Source organism: Nasonia vitripennis (genome assembly GCF_009193385.2).
Source record: "Nasonia vitripennis strain AsymCx chromosome 1 unlocalized genomic scaffold, Nvit_psr_1.1 chr1_random0005, whole genome shotgun sequence".
Classification (NCBI taxonomy): Eukaryota; Metazoa; Arthropoda; class Insecta; order Hymenoptera; family Pteromalidae; genus Nasonia; species Nasonia vitripennis.
Window position 1 is genome coordinate 3538736 of NW_022279591.1, and position 17023 is coordinate 3555758.

At 33.7% G+C, this 17023-nt stretch overlaps 1 protein-coding gene and 5 long non-coding RNA genes across 14 annotated transcripts in view; 1 reads left to right on the top strand and 5 right to left on the bottom strand.

Moving 5' to 3' along the window:
• The window catches only part of Atg9 (autophagy-related protein 9), a 230902-nt gene that overhangs the window by 147406 nt on the left and 66473 nt on the right, over positions 1-17023 (top strand).
• On the bottom strand, positions 1552-3442 carry LOC116415836. Its single transcript, XR_004226392.2, has 5 exons — positions 3200-3442; positions 2962-3125; positions 2723-2887; positions 2482-2648; positions 1552-2407 (listed from the first exon to the last, which is right to left on the bottom strand). It is a non-coding gene; the product is annotated as an uncharacterized LOC116415836 (long non-coding RNA).
• Positions 3514-5759, bottom strand: LOC116415839. The gene is made up of 8 exons (XR_004226394.2): positions 5584-5759; positions 5108-5509; positions 4869-5033; positions 4629-4794; positions 4153-4554; positions 3915-4078; positions 3676-3840; positions 3514-3601 (listed from the first exon to the last, which is right to left on the bottom strand). It is a non-coding gene; the product is annotated as an uncharacterized LOC116415839 (long non-coding RNA).
• On the bottom strand, positions 6248-10906 carry LOC116415832. The gene is made up of 15 exons (XR_004226389.2): positions 10128-10906; positions 9890-10053; positions 9651-9815; positions 9410-9576; positions 8932-9335; positions 8694-8857; positions 8456-8619; positions 8217-8381; positions 7976-8142; positions 7497-7901; positions 7259-7422; positions 7021-7184; positions 6783-6946; positions 6544-6708; positions 6248-6469 (listed from the first exon to the last, which is right to left on the bottom strand). It is a non-coding gene; the product is annotated as an uncharacterized LOC116415832 (long non-coding RNA).
• Positions 12634-13562, bottom strand: LOC116415838. The gene is made up of 4 exons (XR_004226393.2): positions 13399-13562; positions 13161-13324; positions 12923-13087; positions 12634-12848 (listed from the first exon to the last, which is right to left on the bottom strand). It is a non-coding gene; the product is annotated as an uncharacterized LOC116415838 (long non-coding RNA).
• On the bottom strand, positions 14782-16927 carry LOC116415833. The gene is made up of 8 exons (XR_004226390.1): positions 16745-16927; positions 16507-16670; positions 16268-16432; positions 16027-16193; positions 15548-15952; positions 15310-15473; positions 15072-15235; positions 14782-14997 (listed from the first exon to the last, which is right to left on the bottom strand). It is a non-coding gene; the product is annotated as an uncharacterized LOC116415833 (long non-coding RNA).

Below are 17023 nucleotides of genomic sequence, written 5' to 3' on the forward strand. Positions count from 1 at the left end.
GTCGCTTTTAGAGGCCACAGCAGAATGAGCACAGGAAGCAATATTTTACGCTATTTATCCATTTTTTCGCGCAAGCGCAGACGACACTTATAAACAAGAGAAAATGGTTTTATATACTCAACGTACGCAGTATTCCGAACATTTATTATGCTTCTGATACTGCAATAAATTTGTGTGATTAACTATAAAAGTATATTCCAGATAAATTTAATACATAAAATAATACGATTTACCGATGTGGTCGCCTCTAGAGGTCACAGCAGAATGAGCACAGGAAGCCATATTTCACACTCTTCATATATTTTTTTGCGCATGCGCAGACGCACTTATAAACAAGAGAAAATTTTTTTATATACCCAACGTACGCAGTATTCCGAACATTTATTATGCTTCTGATCCTGCATTAAATTTGTGTGAATAACTAAAAGTATATTCCAGATAAATTTAATATTCAAAATAATAGGATTTACCCATGTGGCCGCCTCTAGAGGTCACAGCAGAATGAGCACAGGAAGCAATATTTCACTCTATTTATCCATTTTTCGCGCATGCGCAGACGATACTTATAATCAAGAGAACATTTTTTTATATACTCAACGTACGCAGTATTCCGAAAATTTATTATGCTTCTGATACTGTATTAAATTTGTGTGATTAACTATAAAAGTATATACTAGATAAATTTAATACATAAAATAATACGATTTACCGATGTGGTCGCTTTTAGAGGCCACAGCAGAATGAGCACAGGAAGCAATATTTTACGCTATTTATCCATTTTTTCGCGCAAGCGCAGACGACACTTATAAACAAGAGAAAATGGTTTTATATACTCAACGTACGCAGTATTCCGAACATTTATTATGCTTCTGATACTGCAATAAATTTGTGTGATTAACTATAAAAGTATATTCCAGATAAATTTAATACATAAAATAATACGATTTACCGATGTGGTCGCCTCTAGAGGTCACAGCAGAATGAGCACAGGAAGCCATATTTCACACTCTTCATATATTTTTTTGCGCATGCGCAGACGCACTTATAAACAAGAGAAAATTTTTTTATATACCCAACGTACGCAGTATTCCGAACATTTATTATGCTTCTGATCCTGCATTAAATTTGTGTGAATAACTAAAAGTATATTCCAGATAAATTTAATATTCAAAATAATAGGATTTACCCATGTGGCCGCCTCTAGAGGTCACAGCAGAATGAGCACAGGAAGCAATATTTCACGCTATTTATCCATTTTTTCGCGCATGCGCAGACGACACTTATAAACAAGAGAAAATGGTTTTATATACTCAACGTACGCAGTATTCCGAACATTTATTATGCTTCTGATACTGTAATAAATTTGTGTGAATAACTATAAAAGTATATTCCAGATAAATTTAATACATAAAATAATACGATTTACCGATGTGGTCGCCTCTAGAGGTCACAGCAGAATGGGCACAGGAAGCAATATTTCACGCTATTTATCCATTTTTCGCGCATGCGCAGACGCACTTATAAACAAGAGAAAATTTTTTTATATACCCAACGTACGCAGTATTCCGAACATTTATTATGCTTCTGATCCTGCATTAAATTTGTGTGAATAACTATAAAAGTATATTCCAGATAAATTTAATATTCTAAATAACAGGATTTATATGTGACCGCTTCTAGAGGTCACATCAGAATGAGCACAGGAGGCAATATTTGACGCTATTTATCCATTTTTTGCGCATGAGGGGACGACACTAATATTCAAAATAATAGGATTTATATGTGACCGCTTCTAGAGGTCACAGCAGAATGAGCACAGGAGGCAATATTTGACGCTATTTATCAATCACAATCACTTATAAACAAGAGAAAATTTTTTTATATACCCAACGTACGCAGTATTCTGAACATTTATTATGCTTCTGATCCTGCATTACATTTGTGTGAATAACTATAAAAGTATATTCCATATAAACTTAATATTCAAAATAATAGGATTTACCGATGTGGCCGCCTCTAGAGGTCACAGCAGAAGGAGAACAGGAGGCAATATTTGACGCTATTTATCCCTTTTTTGGCGCATGCACAGACGAAACTTATAAACAAGAGAACATTTTTTTTATATACTCAACGTACGCCGTATTCCGAACATTTCTTATGCTTCTGATACTGTAATAAATTTGTGTGAATAACTATAAAAGTATATTCCAGATAAATTTAATACATAAAATAATACGATTTACCGATGTGGTCGCCTCTAGAGGTCACAGCAGAATGAGCACAGGAAGCAATATTTCACGCTATTTATCCATTTTTCGCGCATGAGCAGACGCACTTATAAACAAGAGAAAATTTTTTTATATACTCAACGTACGCAGTATTCCGAACATTTATTATGCTTCTGATACTGTAATAAATTTGTGTGAATAAATATAAAAGGATATTCCAGATAAATTTAATATTTAAAATAATTGGGTTTACAGATTTGTCCGCTTCCACAGGTCAATTCAGAATGAGCGCAGGAACCAATATTACATACTCTTCATACATTTTCTTCTTGCATGCGCAGACGACACTTAGAAACCAGAGAAAATTTTTTTATAAACTCAACTTGCACAGTATTCTGAACATTTATTATGCTTCTGATACTGCAATAAATTTGTGTGAATAACTATCGAAGTATATTCCAGATAAATTTATTATTCTAAATAATAGGATTTACCGATGTGGCCGCCTCTAGAGGTCACAGCAGAAGGAGAACAGGAGGCAATATTTGACGCTATTTATCCATTTTTTGCGCATGAGGGGACGACACTTATAAACCAGAGAAAATTCTTTTATAAACTCAACTTGCACAGTATTCTGAATCTCTAGTTTACTTCTGATACTGCAATAAATTTGTGTGAATAACTTAAGAAGTATATTCTAGATAAATTTAATATTCAAAATAATAGGATTTACCCATGTGGCCGCCTCTAGAGGTCACAGCAGAATGAGCACAGGAAGCAATATTTCACGCTATTTATCCATTTTTCGCGCATGCGCAGACGCACTTATAAACAAGAGAAAATTCTTTTATAAACTCAACTTGCACAGTATTCTGAATCTCTAGTTTACTTCTGATACTGCAATAAATTTGTGTGAATAACTATAGAAGTATATTCTAGATAAATTTAATATTCAAAATAATAGGATTTACCCATGTGGCCGCCTCTAGAGGTCACAGCAGAATGAGCACAGGAAGCAATATTTCACGCTATTTATCCATTTTTCGCGCATGCGCAGACGCACTTATAAACAAGAGAAAATTTTTTTATATACTCAACGTACGCCGTATTCCGAACATTTCTTATGCTTCTGATACTGCAATAAATTTGTGTGAATAACTATACAAGTATATTCCAGATAAATTTAATACATAAAATAATACGATTTACCGATGTGGTCGCCTCTAGAGGTCACAGCAGAATGAGCACAGGAAGCAATATTTCACGCTATTTATCCATTTTTCGCGCATGCGCAGACGCACTTATAAACAAGAGAAAATTTTTTTATATACTCAACTTGCACAGTATTCTGAACATTTATTATGCTTCTGATACTGCAATAAATTTGTGTGAATAACTATCGAAGTATATTCCAGATAAATTTATTATTCTAAATAATAGGATTTACCGATGTGGCCGCCTCTAGAGGTCACAGCAGAAGGAGAACAGGAGGCAATATTTGACGCTATTTATCCATTTTTTGCGCATGAGGGGACGACACTTATAAACCAGAGAAAATTCTTTTATAAACTCAACTTGCACAGTATTCTGAATCTCTAGTTTACTTCTGATACTGCAATAAATTTGTGTGAATAACTTAAGAAGTATATTCTAGATAAATTTAATATTCAAAATAATAGGATTTACCCATGTGGCCGCCTCTAGAGGTCACAGCAGAATGAGCACAGGAAGCAATATTTCACGCTATTTATCCATTTTTCGCGCATGCGCAGACGCACTTATAAACAAGAGAAAATTCTTTTATAAACTCAACTTGCACAGTATTCTGAATCTCTAGTTTACTTCTGATACTGCAATAAATTTGTGTGAATAACTATAGAAGTATATTCTAGATAAATTTAATATTCAAAATAATAGGATTTACCCATGTGGCCGCCTCTAGAGGTCACAGCAGAATGAGCACAGGAAGCAATATTTCACGCTATTTATCCATTTTTCGCGCATGCGCAGACGCACTTATAAACAAGAGAAAATTTTTTTATATACTCAACGTACGCCGTATTCCGAACATTTCTTATGCTTCTGATACTGCAATAAATTTGTGTGAATAACTATACAAGTATATTCCAGATAAATTTAATACATAAAATAATACGATTTACCGATGTGGTCGCCTCTAGAGGTCACAGCAGAATGAGCACAGGAAGCAATATTTCACGCTATTTATCCATTTTTCGCGCATGCGCAGACGCACTTATAAACAAGAGAAAATTTTTTTATATACTCAACGTACGCAGTATTCCGAACATTTATTATGCTTCTGATACTGTAATAAATTTGTGTGAATAACTATAAAAGTATATTCCAGATAAATTTAATACATAAAATAATACGATTTACCGATGTGGTCGCTTTTAGAGGTCAGAGCAGAATGAGCGCAGGAAGCAATATTTCACGCTATTTATCCATTTTTTCGCGCATGAGGGGACGACACTTATAAACAAGAGAAAATTTTTTTATATACTCAACGTACGCCGTATTCCGAACATTTCTTATGCTTCTGATACTGTAATAAATTTGTGTGAATAACTATCGAAGTATATTCCAGATAAATTTATTATTCTAAATAATAGGATTTACCGATGTGGCCGCCTCTAGAGGTCACAGCAGAAGGAGAACAGGAGGCAATATTTGACGCTATTTATCCATTTTTTGCGCATGAGGGGACGACACTTATAAACCAGAGAAAATTCTTTTATAAACTCAACTTGCACAGTATTCTGAATCTCTAGTTTACTTCTGATACTGCAATAAATTTGTGTGAATAACTATAGAAGTATATTCTAGATAAATTTAATATTCAAAATAATAGGATTTACCCATGTGGCCGCCTCTAGAGGTCACAGCAGAATGAGCACAGGAAGCAATATTTCACGCTATTTATCCATTTTTCGCGCATGCGCAGACGCACTTATAAACAAGAGAAAATTTTTTTATATACTCAACGTACGCCGTATTCCGAACATTTCTTATGCTTCTGATACTGCAATAAATTTGTGTGAATAACTATACAAGTATATTCCAGATAAATTTAATACATAAAATAATACGATTTACCGATGTGGTCGCCTCTAGAGGTCACAGCAGAATGAGCACAGGAAGCAATATTTCACGCTATTTATCCATTTTTCGCGCATGCGCAGACGCACTTATAAACAAGAGAAAATTTTTTTATATACTCAACGTACGCAGTATTCCGAACATTTATTATGCTTCTGATACTGTAATAAATTTGTGTGAATAACTATAAAAGTATATTCCAGATAAATTTAATACATAAAATAATACGATTTACCGATGTGGTCGCTTTTAGAGGTCAGAGCAGAATGAGCGCAGGAAGCAATATTTCACGCTATTTATCCATTTTTTCGCGCATGAGGGGACGACACTTATAAACAAGAGAAAATTTTTTTATATACTCAACGTACGCCGTATTCCGAACATTTCTTATGCTTCTGATACTGTAATAAATTTGTGTGAATAACTATAAACGTATATTCCAGATAAATTTAATACATAAAATAATACGATTTACCGATGTGGTCGCCTCTAGAGGTCACAGCAGAATGAGCACAGGAACCAATATTTCACGCTATTTATCCATTTTTCGCGCATGCGCAGACGCACTTATAAACAAGAGAAAATTTTTTTATATACTCAACGTACGCAGTATTCCGAACATTTATTATGCTTCTGATACTGTAATAAATTTGTGTGAATAATTATAAAAGTATATTCCAGATAAATTTAATACATAAAATAATACGATTTACCGATGTGGTCGCTTTTAGAGGTCAGAGCAGAATGAGCGCAGGAACCAATATTTCACCCTAGTTATCCCTTTTTTGGCGCATGCACAGACGAAACTTATAAACAAGAGAACATTTTTTTTATATACTCAACGTACGCAGTATTCTGAACATTAATTATGCTTCTGATACTGTATTAAATTTGTGTGAATAAATATAAAAGGATATTCCAGATAAATTTAATATTTAAAATAATTGGGTTTACAGATTTGACCGCTTCCAGAGGTCAATTCAGAATGAGCGCAGGAACCAATATTACATACTCTTCATACATTTTCTTCTTGCATGCGCAGACGACACTTAGAAACCAGAGAAAATTTTTTTATAAACTCAACTTGCACAGTATTCTGAACATTTATTATGCTTCTGATACTGCAATAAATTTGTGTGAATAACTATCGAAGTATATTCCAGATAAATTTATTATTCTAAATAATAGGATTTACCGATGTGGCCGCCTCTAGAGGTCACAGCAGAAGGAGAACAGGAGGCAATATTTGACGCTATTTATCCATTTTTTGCGCATGAGGGGACGACACTTATAAACCAGAGAAAATTCTTTTATAAACTCAACTTGCACAGTATTCTGAATCTCTAGTTTACTTCTGATACTGCAATAAATTTGTGTGAATAACTATAGAAGTATATTCTAGATAAATTTAATATTCAAAATAATAGGATTTACCCATGTGGCCGCCTCTAGAGGTCACAGCAGAATGAGCACAGGAAGCAATATTTCACGCTATTTATCCATTTTTCGCGCATGCGCAGACGCACTTATAAACAAGAGAAAATTCTTTTATAAACTCAACTTGCACAGTATTCTGAATCTCTAGTTTACTTCTGATACTGCAATAAATTTGTGTGAATAACTATAGAAGTATATTCTAGATAAATTTAATATTCAAAATAATAGGATTTACCCATGTGGCCGCCTCTAGAGGTCACAGCAGAATGAGCACAGGAAGCAATATTTCACGCTATTTATCCATTTTTCGCGCATGCGCAGACGCACTTATAAACAAGAGAAAATTCTTTTATAAACTCAACTTGCACAGTATTCTGAATCTCTAGTTTACTTCTGATACTGCAATAAATTTGTGTGAATAACTATAGAAGTATATTCTAGATAAATTTAATATTCAAAATAATAGGATTTACCCATGTGGCCGCCTCTAGAGGTCACAGCAGAATGAGCACAGGAAGCAATATTTCACGCTATTTATCCATTTTTCGCGCATGCGCAGACGCACTTATAAACAAGAGAAAATTTTTTTATATACTCAACGTACGCCGTATTCCGAACATTTCTTATGCTTCTGATACTGTAATAAATTTGTGTGAATAACTATAAAAGTATATTCCAGATAAATTTAATACATAAAATAATACGATTTACCGATGTGGTCGCCTCTAGAGGTCACAGCAGAATGAGCACAGGAAGCAATATTTCACCCTAGTTATCCCTTTTTTGGCGCATGCACAGACGAAACTTATAAACAAGAGAACATTTTTTTTATATACTCAACGTACGCCGTATTCCGAACATTTCTTATGCTTCTGATACTGTAATAAATTTGTGTGAATAACTATAAAAGTATATTCCAGATAAATTTAATACATAAAATAATACGATTTACCGATGTGGTCGCCTCTAGAGGTCACAGCAGAATGAGCACAGGAAGCAATATTTCACGCTATTTATCCATTTTTCGCGCATGAGCAGACGCACTTATAAACAAGAGAAAATTTTTTTATATACTCAACGTACGCAGTATTCCGAACATTTATTATGCTTCTGATACTGTAATAAATTTGTGTGAATAAATATAAAAGGATATTCCAGATAAATTTAATATTTAAAATAATTGGGTTTACAGATTTGTCCGCTTCCACAGGTCAATTCAGAATGAGCGCAGGAACCAATATTACATACTCTTCATACATTTTCTTCTTGCATGCGCAGACGACACTTAGAAACCAGAGAAAATTTTTTTATAAACTCAACTTGCACAGTATTCTGAACATTTATTATGCTTCTGATACTGCAATAAATTTGTGTGAATAACTATCGAAGTATATTCCAGATAAATTTATTATTCTAAATAATAGGATTTACCGATGTGGCCGCCTCTAGAGGTCACAGCAGAAGGAGAACAGGAGGCAATATTTGACGCTATTTATCCATTTTTTGCGCATGAGGGGACGACACTTATAAACCAGAGAAAATTCTTTTATAAACTCAACTTGCACAGTATTCTGAATCTCTAGTTTACTTCTGATACTGCAATAAATTTGTGTGAATAACTTAAGAAGTATATTCTAGATAAATTTAATATTCAAAATAATAGGATTTACCCATGTGGCCGCCTCTAGAGGTCACAGCAGAATGAGCACAGGAAGCAATATTTCACGCTATTTATCCATTTTTCGCGCATGCGCAGACGCACTTATAAACAAGAGAAAATTCTTTTATAAACTCAACTTGCACAGTATTCTGAATCTCTAGTTTACTTCTGATACTGCAATAAATTTGTGTGAATAACTATAGAAGTATATTCTAGATAAATTTAATATTCAAAATAATAGGATTTACCCATGTGGCCGCCTCTAGAGGTCACAGCAGAATGAGCACAGGAAGCAATATTTCACGCTATTTATCCATTTTTCGCGCATGCGCAGACGCACTTATAAACAAGAGAAAATTTTTTTATATACTCAACGTACGCCGTATTCCGAACATTTCTTATGCTTCTGATACTGTAATAAATTTGTGTGAATAACTATAAAAGTATATTCCAGATAAATTTAATACATAAAATAATACGATTTACCGATGTGGTCGCCTCTAGAGGTCACAGCAGAATGAGCACAGGAAGCAATATTTCACCCTAGTTATCCCTTTTTGGCGCATGCACAGACGAAACTTATAAACAAGAGAACATTTTTTTTATATACTCAACGTACGCCGTATTCCGAACATTTCTTATGCTTCTGATACTGTAATAAATTTGTGTGAATAACTATAAAAGTATATTCCAGATAAATTTAATACATAAAATAATACGATTTACCGATGTGGTCGCCTCTAGAGGTCACAGCAGAATGAGCACAGGAAGCAATATTTCACGCTATTTATCCATTTTTCGCGCATGAGCAGACGCACTTATAAACAAGAGAAAATTTTTTTATATACTCAACGTACGCAGTATTCCGAACATTTATTATGCTTCTGATACTGTAATAAATTTGTGTGAATAAATATAAAAGGATATTCCAGATAAATTTAATATTTAAAATAATTGGGTTTACAGATTTGTCCGCTTCCACAGGTCAATTCAGAATGAGCGCAGGAACCAATATTACATACTCTTCATACATTTTCTTCTTGCATGCGCAGACGACACTTAGAAACCAGAGAAAATTTTTTTATAAACTCAACTTGCACAGTATTCTGAACATTTATTATGCTTCTGATACTGCAATAAATTTGTGTGAATAACTATCGAAGTATATTCCAGATAAATTTATTATTCTAAATAATAGGATTTACCGATGTGGCCGCCTCTAGAGGTCACAGCAGAAGGAGAACAGGAGGCAATATTTGACGCTATTTATCCATTTTTTGCGCATGAGGGGACGACACTTATAAACCAGAGAAAATTCTTTTATAAACTCAACTTGCACAGTATTCTGAATCTCTAGTTTACTTCTGATACTGCAATAAATTTGTGTGAATAACTTAAGAAGTATATTCTAGATAAATTTAATATTCAAAATAATAGGATTTACCCATGTGGCCGCCTCTAGAGGTCACAGCAGAATGAGCACAGGAAGCAATATTTCACGCTATTTATCCATTTTTCGCGCATGCGCAGACGCACTTATAAACAAGAGAAAATTCTTTTATAAACTCAACTTGCACAGTATTCTGAATCTCTAGTTTACTTCTGATACTGCAATAAATTTGTGTGAATAACTATAGAAGTATATTCTAGATAAATTTAATATTCAAAATAATAGGATTTACCCATGTGGCCGCCTCTAGAGGTCACAGCAGAATGAGCACAGGAAGCAATATTTCACGCTATTTATCCATTTTTCGCGCATGCGCAGACGCACTTATAAACAAGAGAAAATTTTTTTATATACTCAACGTACGCCGTATTCCGAACATTTCTTATGCTTCTGATACTGCAATAAATTTGTGTGAATAACTATACAAGTATATTCCAGATAAATTTAATACATAAAATAATACGATTTACCGATGTGGTCGCCTCTAGAGGTCACAGCAGAATGAGCACAGGAAGCAATATTTCACGCTATTTATCCATTTTTCGCGCATGCGCAGACGCACTTATAAACAAGAGAAAATTTTTTTATATACTCAACGTACGCAGTATTCCGAACATTTATTATGCTTCTGATACTGTAATAAATTTGTGTGAATAACTATAAAAGTATATTCCAGATAAATTTAATACATAAAATAATACGATTTACCGATGTGGTCGCTTTTAGAGGTCAGAGCAGAATGAGCGCAGGAAGCAATATTTCACGCTATTTATCCATTTTTTCGCGCATGAGGGGACGACACTTATAAACAAGAGAAAATTTTTTTATATACTCAACGTACGCCGTATTCCGAACATTTCTTATGCTTCTGATACTGTAATAAATTTGTGTGAATAACTATCGAAGTATATTCCAGATAAATTTATTATTCTAAATAATAGGATTTACCGATGTGGCCGCCTCTAGAGGTCACAGCAGAAGGAGAACAGGAGGCAATATTTGACGCTATTTATCCATTTTTTGCGCATGAGGGACGACACTTATAAACCAGAGAAAATTCTTTTATAAACTCAACTTGCACAGTATTCTGAATCTTAGTTTACTTCTGATACTGCAATAAATTTGTGTGAATAATATAAAGTATATTCTAGATAAATTTAATATTAAAATAATAGGATTTACCCATGTGGCCGCTCTAGAGGTCAAGCAGAATGAGCACAGGAAGCAATATTTCACGCTATTTATCCATTTTTCGGCGCATGCGCAGACGCACTTATAAACAAGAGAAAATTTTTTTATATACTCAACGTACGCCGTATTCGAACATTTTTATGCTTCTGATACTGCATAAATTTGTGTGAATAACTATAAAGTATATTCCAGATAAATTTAATACTAAAATAATAGATTTACCGATGTGCCGCTCTAGAGGTCACAGCAGAATGAGCACAGGAACAATATTACCTATTTATCCATTTTTCGCGCATGCGCAGACGCACTTATAAACAGAGAAAATTTTTTTATATACTCAACGACCAGTATTCGAACATTTATTATGCTTCTGATACTGTAATAAATTTGTGTGAATAACTATAAAGTATATTCCAGATAAATTTAATACTAAAATAATAGATTTACCGATGTGGCGCTTTAGAGGTCAAGCAGAAGAGGCAGGAAGCAATATTTACGCTATTTATCCATTTTTTGCGCATGAGGGGACGACACTTATAAACAGAGAAAATTTTTTATAAACTCAACTGCCGTATTCGAACTTTTTACTTCTGATACTGAATAAATTTGTGTGAATAACTATAAAGTATATTCAGATAAATTTAATACAAAATAATAGATTTACCCATGTGGCGCCTCTAGAGGTCACAGCAGAATGAGCACAGGAAGCAATATTTCACGCTATTTATCCATTTTTCGCGCATGCGCAGACGCACTTATAAACAAGAGAAAATTCTTTATAAACTCAACGCACAGTATTCTGAATCTTATTACTTCTGATACTGCAATAAATTTGTGTGAATAACTATAAAGTATATTCAGATAAATTTAATATTAAAATAATAGATTTACCATGTGGCGCCTCTAGAGGTCACAGCAGAATGAGCACAGGAAGCAATATTTCACGCTATTTATCCATTTTTCGCGCATGCGCAGACGCACTTATAAACAAGAGAAAATTTTTTATATACTCAACGTACGCCGTATTCCGAACATTTCTTATGCTTCTGATACTGTAATAAATTTGTGTGAATAACTATAAAAGTATATTCCAGATAAATTTAATACATAAAATAATACGATTTACCGATGTGGTCGCTCTAGAGGTCACAGCAGAATGAGCCAGGAAGCAATATTTCACCCTAGTTATCCCTTTTTTGGCGCATGCACAGACGAAACTTATAAACAAGAGAAATTTTTTATATACTCAACGTACGCGTATTCCGAACATTTCTTATGCTTCTGATACTGTAATAAATTTGTGAATAACTATAAAAGTATATTCCAGATAAATTAATACATAAAATAATACGATTACCGATGTGGTCGCCTCTAGAGGTCACAGCAGAATGAGCACAGGAAGCAATATTTCACGCTATTTATCCATTTTTCGCGCATGAGCAGACGCACTTATAAACAAGAGAAAATTTTTTTATATACTCAACGTACGCAGTATTCCGAACATTTATTATGCTTCTGATACTGTAATAAATTTGTGTGAATAAATATAAAAGGATATTCCAGATAAATTTAATATTTAAAATAATTGGGTTTACAGATTTGTCCGCTTCCAGAGGTCAATTCAGAATGAGCGCAGGAACCAATATTACATACTCTTCATACATTTTCTTCTTGCATGCGCAGACGACACTTAGAAACCAGAGAAAATTTTTTTATAAACTCAACTTGCACAGTATTCTGAACATTTATTATGCTTCTGATACTGCAATAAATTTGTGTGAATAACTATCGAAGTATATTCCAGATAAATTTATTATTCTAAATAATAGGATTTACCGATGTGGCCGCCTCTAGAGGTCACAGCAGAAGGAGAACAGGAGGCAATATTTGACGCTATTTATCCATTTTTTGCGCATGAGGGGACGACACTTATAAACCAGAGAAAATTCTTTTATAAACTCAACTTGCACAGTATTCTGAATCTCTAGTTTACTTCTGATACTGCAATAAATTTGTGTGAATAACTTAGAAGTATATTCTAGATAAATTTAATATTCAAAATAATAGGATTTACCCATGTGGCCGCCTCTAGAGGTCACAGCAGAATGAGCACAGGAAGCAATATTTCACGCTATTTATCCATTTTTCGCGCATGCGCAGACGCACTTATAAACAAGAGAAAATTCTTTTATAAACTCAACTTGCACAGTATTCTGAATCTCTAGTTTACTTCTGATACTGCAATAAATTTGTGTGAATAACTATAGAAGTATATTCTAGATAAATTTAATATTCAAAATAATAGGATTTACCCATGTGGCCGCCTCTAGAGGTCACAGCAGAATGAGCACAGGAAGCAATATTTCACGCTATTTATCCATTTTTCGCGCATGCGCAGACGCACTTATAAACAAGAGAAAATTTTTTATATACTCAACGTACGCCGTATTCCGAACATTTCTTATGCTTCTGATACTGCAATAAATTTGTGTGAATAACTATACAAGTATATTCCAGATAAATTTAATACATAAAATAATACGATTTACCGATGTGGTCGCCTCTAGAGGTCACAGCAGAATGAGCACAGGAAGCAATATTTCACGCTATTTATCCATTTTTCGCGCATGCGCAGACGCACTTATAAACAAGAGAAAATTTTTTTATATACTCAACGTACGCAGTATTCCGAACATTTATTATGCTTCTGATACTGTAATAAATTTGTGTGAATAACTATAAAAGTATATTCCAGATAAATTTAATACATAAAATAATACGATTTACCGATGTGGTCGCTTTAGAGGTCAGAGCAGAATGAGCGCAGGAAGCAATATTTCACGCTATTTATCCATTTTTTCGCGCATGAGGGGACGACACTTATAAACAAGAGAAAATTTTTTTATATACTCAACGTACGCCGTATTCCGAACATTTCTTATGCTTCTGATACTGTAATAAATTTGTGTGAATAACTATAAACGTATATTCCAGATAAATTTAATACATAAAATAATACGATTTACCGATGTGGTCGCCTCTAGAGGTCACAGCAGAATGAGCACAGGAACCAATATTTCACGCTATTTATCCATTTTTCGCGCATGCGCAGACGCACTTATAAACAAGAGAAAATTTTTTTATATACTCAACGTACGCAGTATTCCGAACATTTATTATGCTTCTGATACTGTAATAAATTTGTGTGAATAATTATAAAAGTATATTCCAGATAAATTTAATACATAAAATAATACGATTTACCGATGTGGTCGCTTTTAGAGGTCAGAGCAGAATGAGCGCAGGAACCAATATTTCACCCTAGTTATCCCTTTTTTGGCGCATGCACAGACGAAACTTATAAACAAGAGAACATTTTTTTTATATACTCAACGTACGCAGTATTCTGAACATTAATTATGCTTCTGATACTGTATTAAATTTGTGTGAATAAATATAAAAGAATATTCCAGATAAATTTAATATTTAAAATAATTGGGTTTACAGATTTGACCGCTTCCAGAGGTCAATTCAGAATGAGCGCAGGAACCAATATTACATACTCTTCATACATTTTCTTCTTGCATGCGCAGACGACACTTAGAAACCAGAGAAAATTTTTTTATAAACTCAACTTGCACAGTATTCTGAACATTTATGATGCTTCTGATACTGCAATAAATTTGTGTGAATAACTATCGAAGTATATTCCAGATAAATTTATTATTCTAAATAATAGGATTTACCGATGTGGCCGCCTCTAGAGGTCACAGCAGAAGGAGAACAGGAGGCAATATTTGACGCTATTTATCCATTTTTTGCGCATGAGGGGACGACACTTATAAACCAGAGAAAATTCTTTTATAAACTCAACTTGCACAGTATTCTGAATCTCTAGTTTACTTCTGATACTGCAATAAATTTGTGTGAATAACTATAGAAGTATATTCTAGATAAATTTAATATTCAAAATAATAGGATTTACCCATGTGGCCGCCTCTAGAGGTCACAGCAGAATGAGCACAGGAAGCAATATTTCACGCTATTTATCCATTTTTCGCGCATGCGCAGACGCACTTATAAACAAGAGAAAATTCTTTTATAAACTCAACTTGCACAGTATTCTGAATCTCTAGTTTACTTCTGATACTGCAATAAATTTGTGTGAATAACTATAGAAGTATATTCTAGATAAATTTAATATTCAAAATAATAGGATTTACCCATGTGGCCGCCTCTAGAGGTCACAGCAGAATGAGCACAGGAAGCAATATTTCACGCTATTTATCCATTTTTCGCGCATGCGCAGACGCACTTATAAACAAGAGAAAATTTTTTTATATACTCAACGTACGCCGTATTCCGAACATTTCTTATGCTTCTGATACTGTAATAAATTTGTGTGAATAACTATAAAAGTATATTCCAGATAAATTTAATACATAAAATAATACGATTTACCGATGTGGTCGCCTCTAGAGGTCACAGCAGAATGAGCACAGGAAGCAATATTTCACCCTAGTTATCCCTTTTTTGGCGCATGCACAGACGAAACTTATAAACAAGAGAACATTTTTTTTATATACTCAACGTACGCCGTATTCCGAACATTTCTTATGCTTCTGATACTGTAATAAATTTGTGTGAATAACTATAAAAGTATATTCCAGATAAATTTAATACATAAAATAATACGATTTACCGATGTGGTCGCCTCTAGAGGTCACAGCAGAATGAGCACAGGAAGCAATATTTCACGCTATTTATCCATTTTTCGCGCATGAGCAGACGCACTTATAAACAAGAGAAAATTTTTTTATATACTCAACGTACGCAGTATTCCGAACATTTATTATGCTTCTGATACTGTAATAAATTTGTGTGAATAAATATAAAAGGATATTCCAGATAAATTTAATATTTAAAATAATTGGGTTTACAGATTTGTCCGCTTCCACAGGTCAATTCAGAATGAGCGCAGGAACCAATATTACATACTCTTCATACATTTTCTTCTTGCATGCGCAGACGACACTTAGAAACCAGAGAAAATTTTCTTATAAACTCAACTTGCACAGTATTCTGAACATTTATTATGCTTCTGATACTGCAATAAATTTGTGTGAATAACTATCGAAGTATATTCCAGATAAATTTATTATTCTAAATAATAGGATTTACCGATGTGGCCGCCTCTAGAGGTCACAGCAGAAGGAGAACAGGAGGCAATATTTGACGCTATTTATCCATTTTTTGCGCATGAGGGGACGACACTTATAAACCAGAGAAAATTCTTTTATAAACTCAACTTGCACAGTATTCTGAATCTCTAGTTTACTTCTGATACTGCAATAAATTTGTGTGAATAACTTAAGAAGTATATTCTAGATAAATTTAATATTCAAAATAATAGGATTTACCCATGTGGCCGCCTCTAGAGGTCACAGCAGAATGAGCACAGGAAGCAATATTTCACGCTATTTATCCATTTTTCGCGCATGCGCAGACGCACTTATAAACAAGAGAAAATTCTTTTATAAACTCAACTTGCACAGTATTCTGAATCTCTAGTTTACTTCTGATACTGCAATAAATTTGTGTGAATAACTATAGAAGTATATTCTAGATAAATTTAATATTCAAAATAATAGGATTTACCCATGTGGCCGCCTCTAGAGGTCACAGCAGAATGAGCACAGGAAGCAATATTTCACGCTATTTATCCATTTTTCGCGCATGCGCAGACGCACTTATAAACAAGAGAAAATTTTTTTATATACTCAACGTACGCCGTATTCCGAACATTTCTTATGCTTCTGATACTGTAATAAATTTGTGTGAATAACTATAAAAGTATATTCCAGATAAATTTAATACATAAAATAATACGATTTACCGATGTGGTCGCCTCTAGAGGTCACAGCAGAATGAGCACAG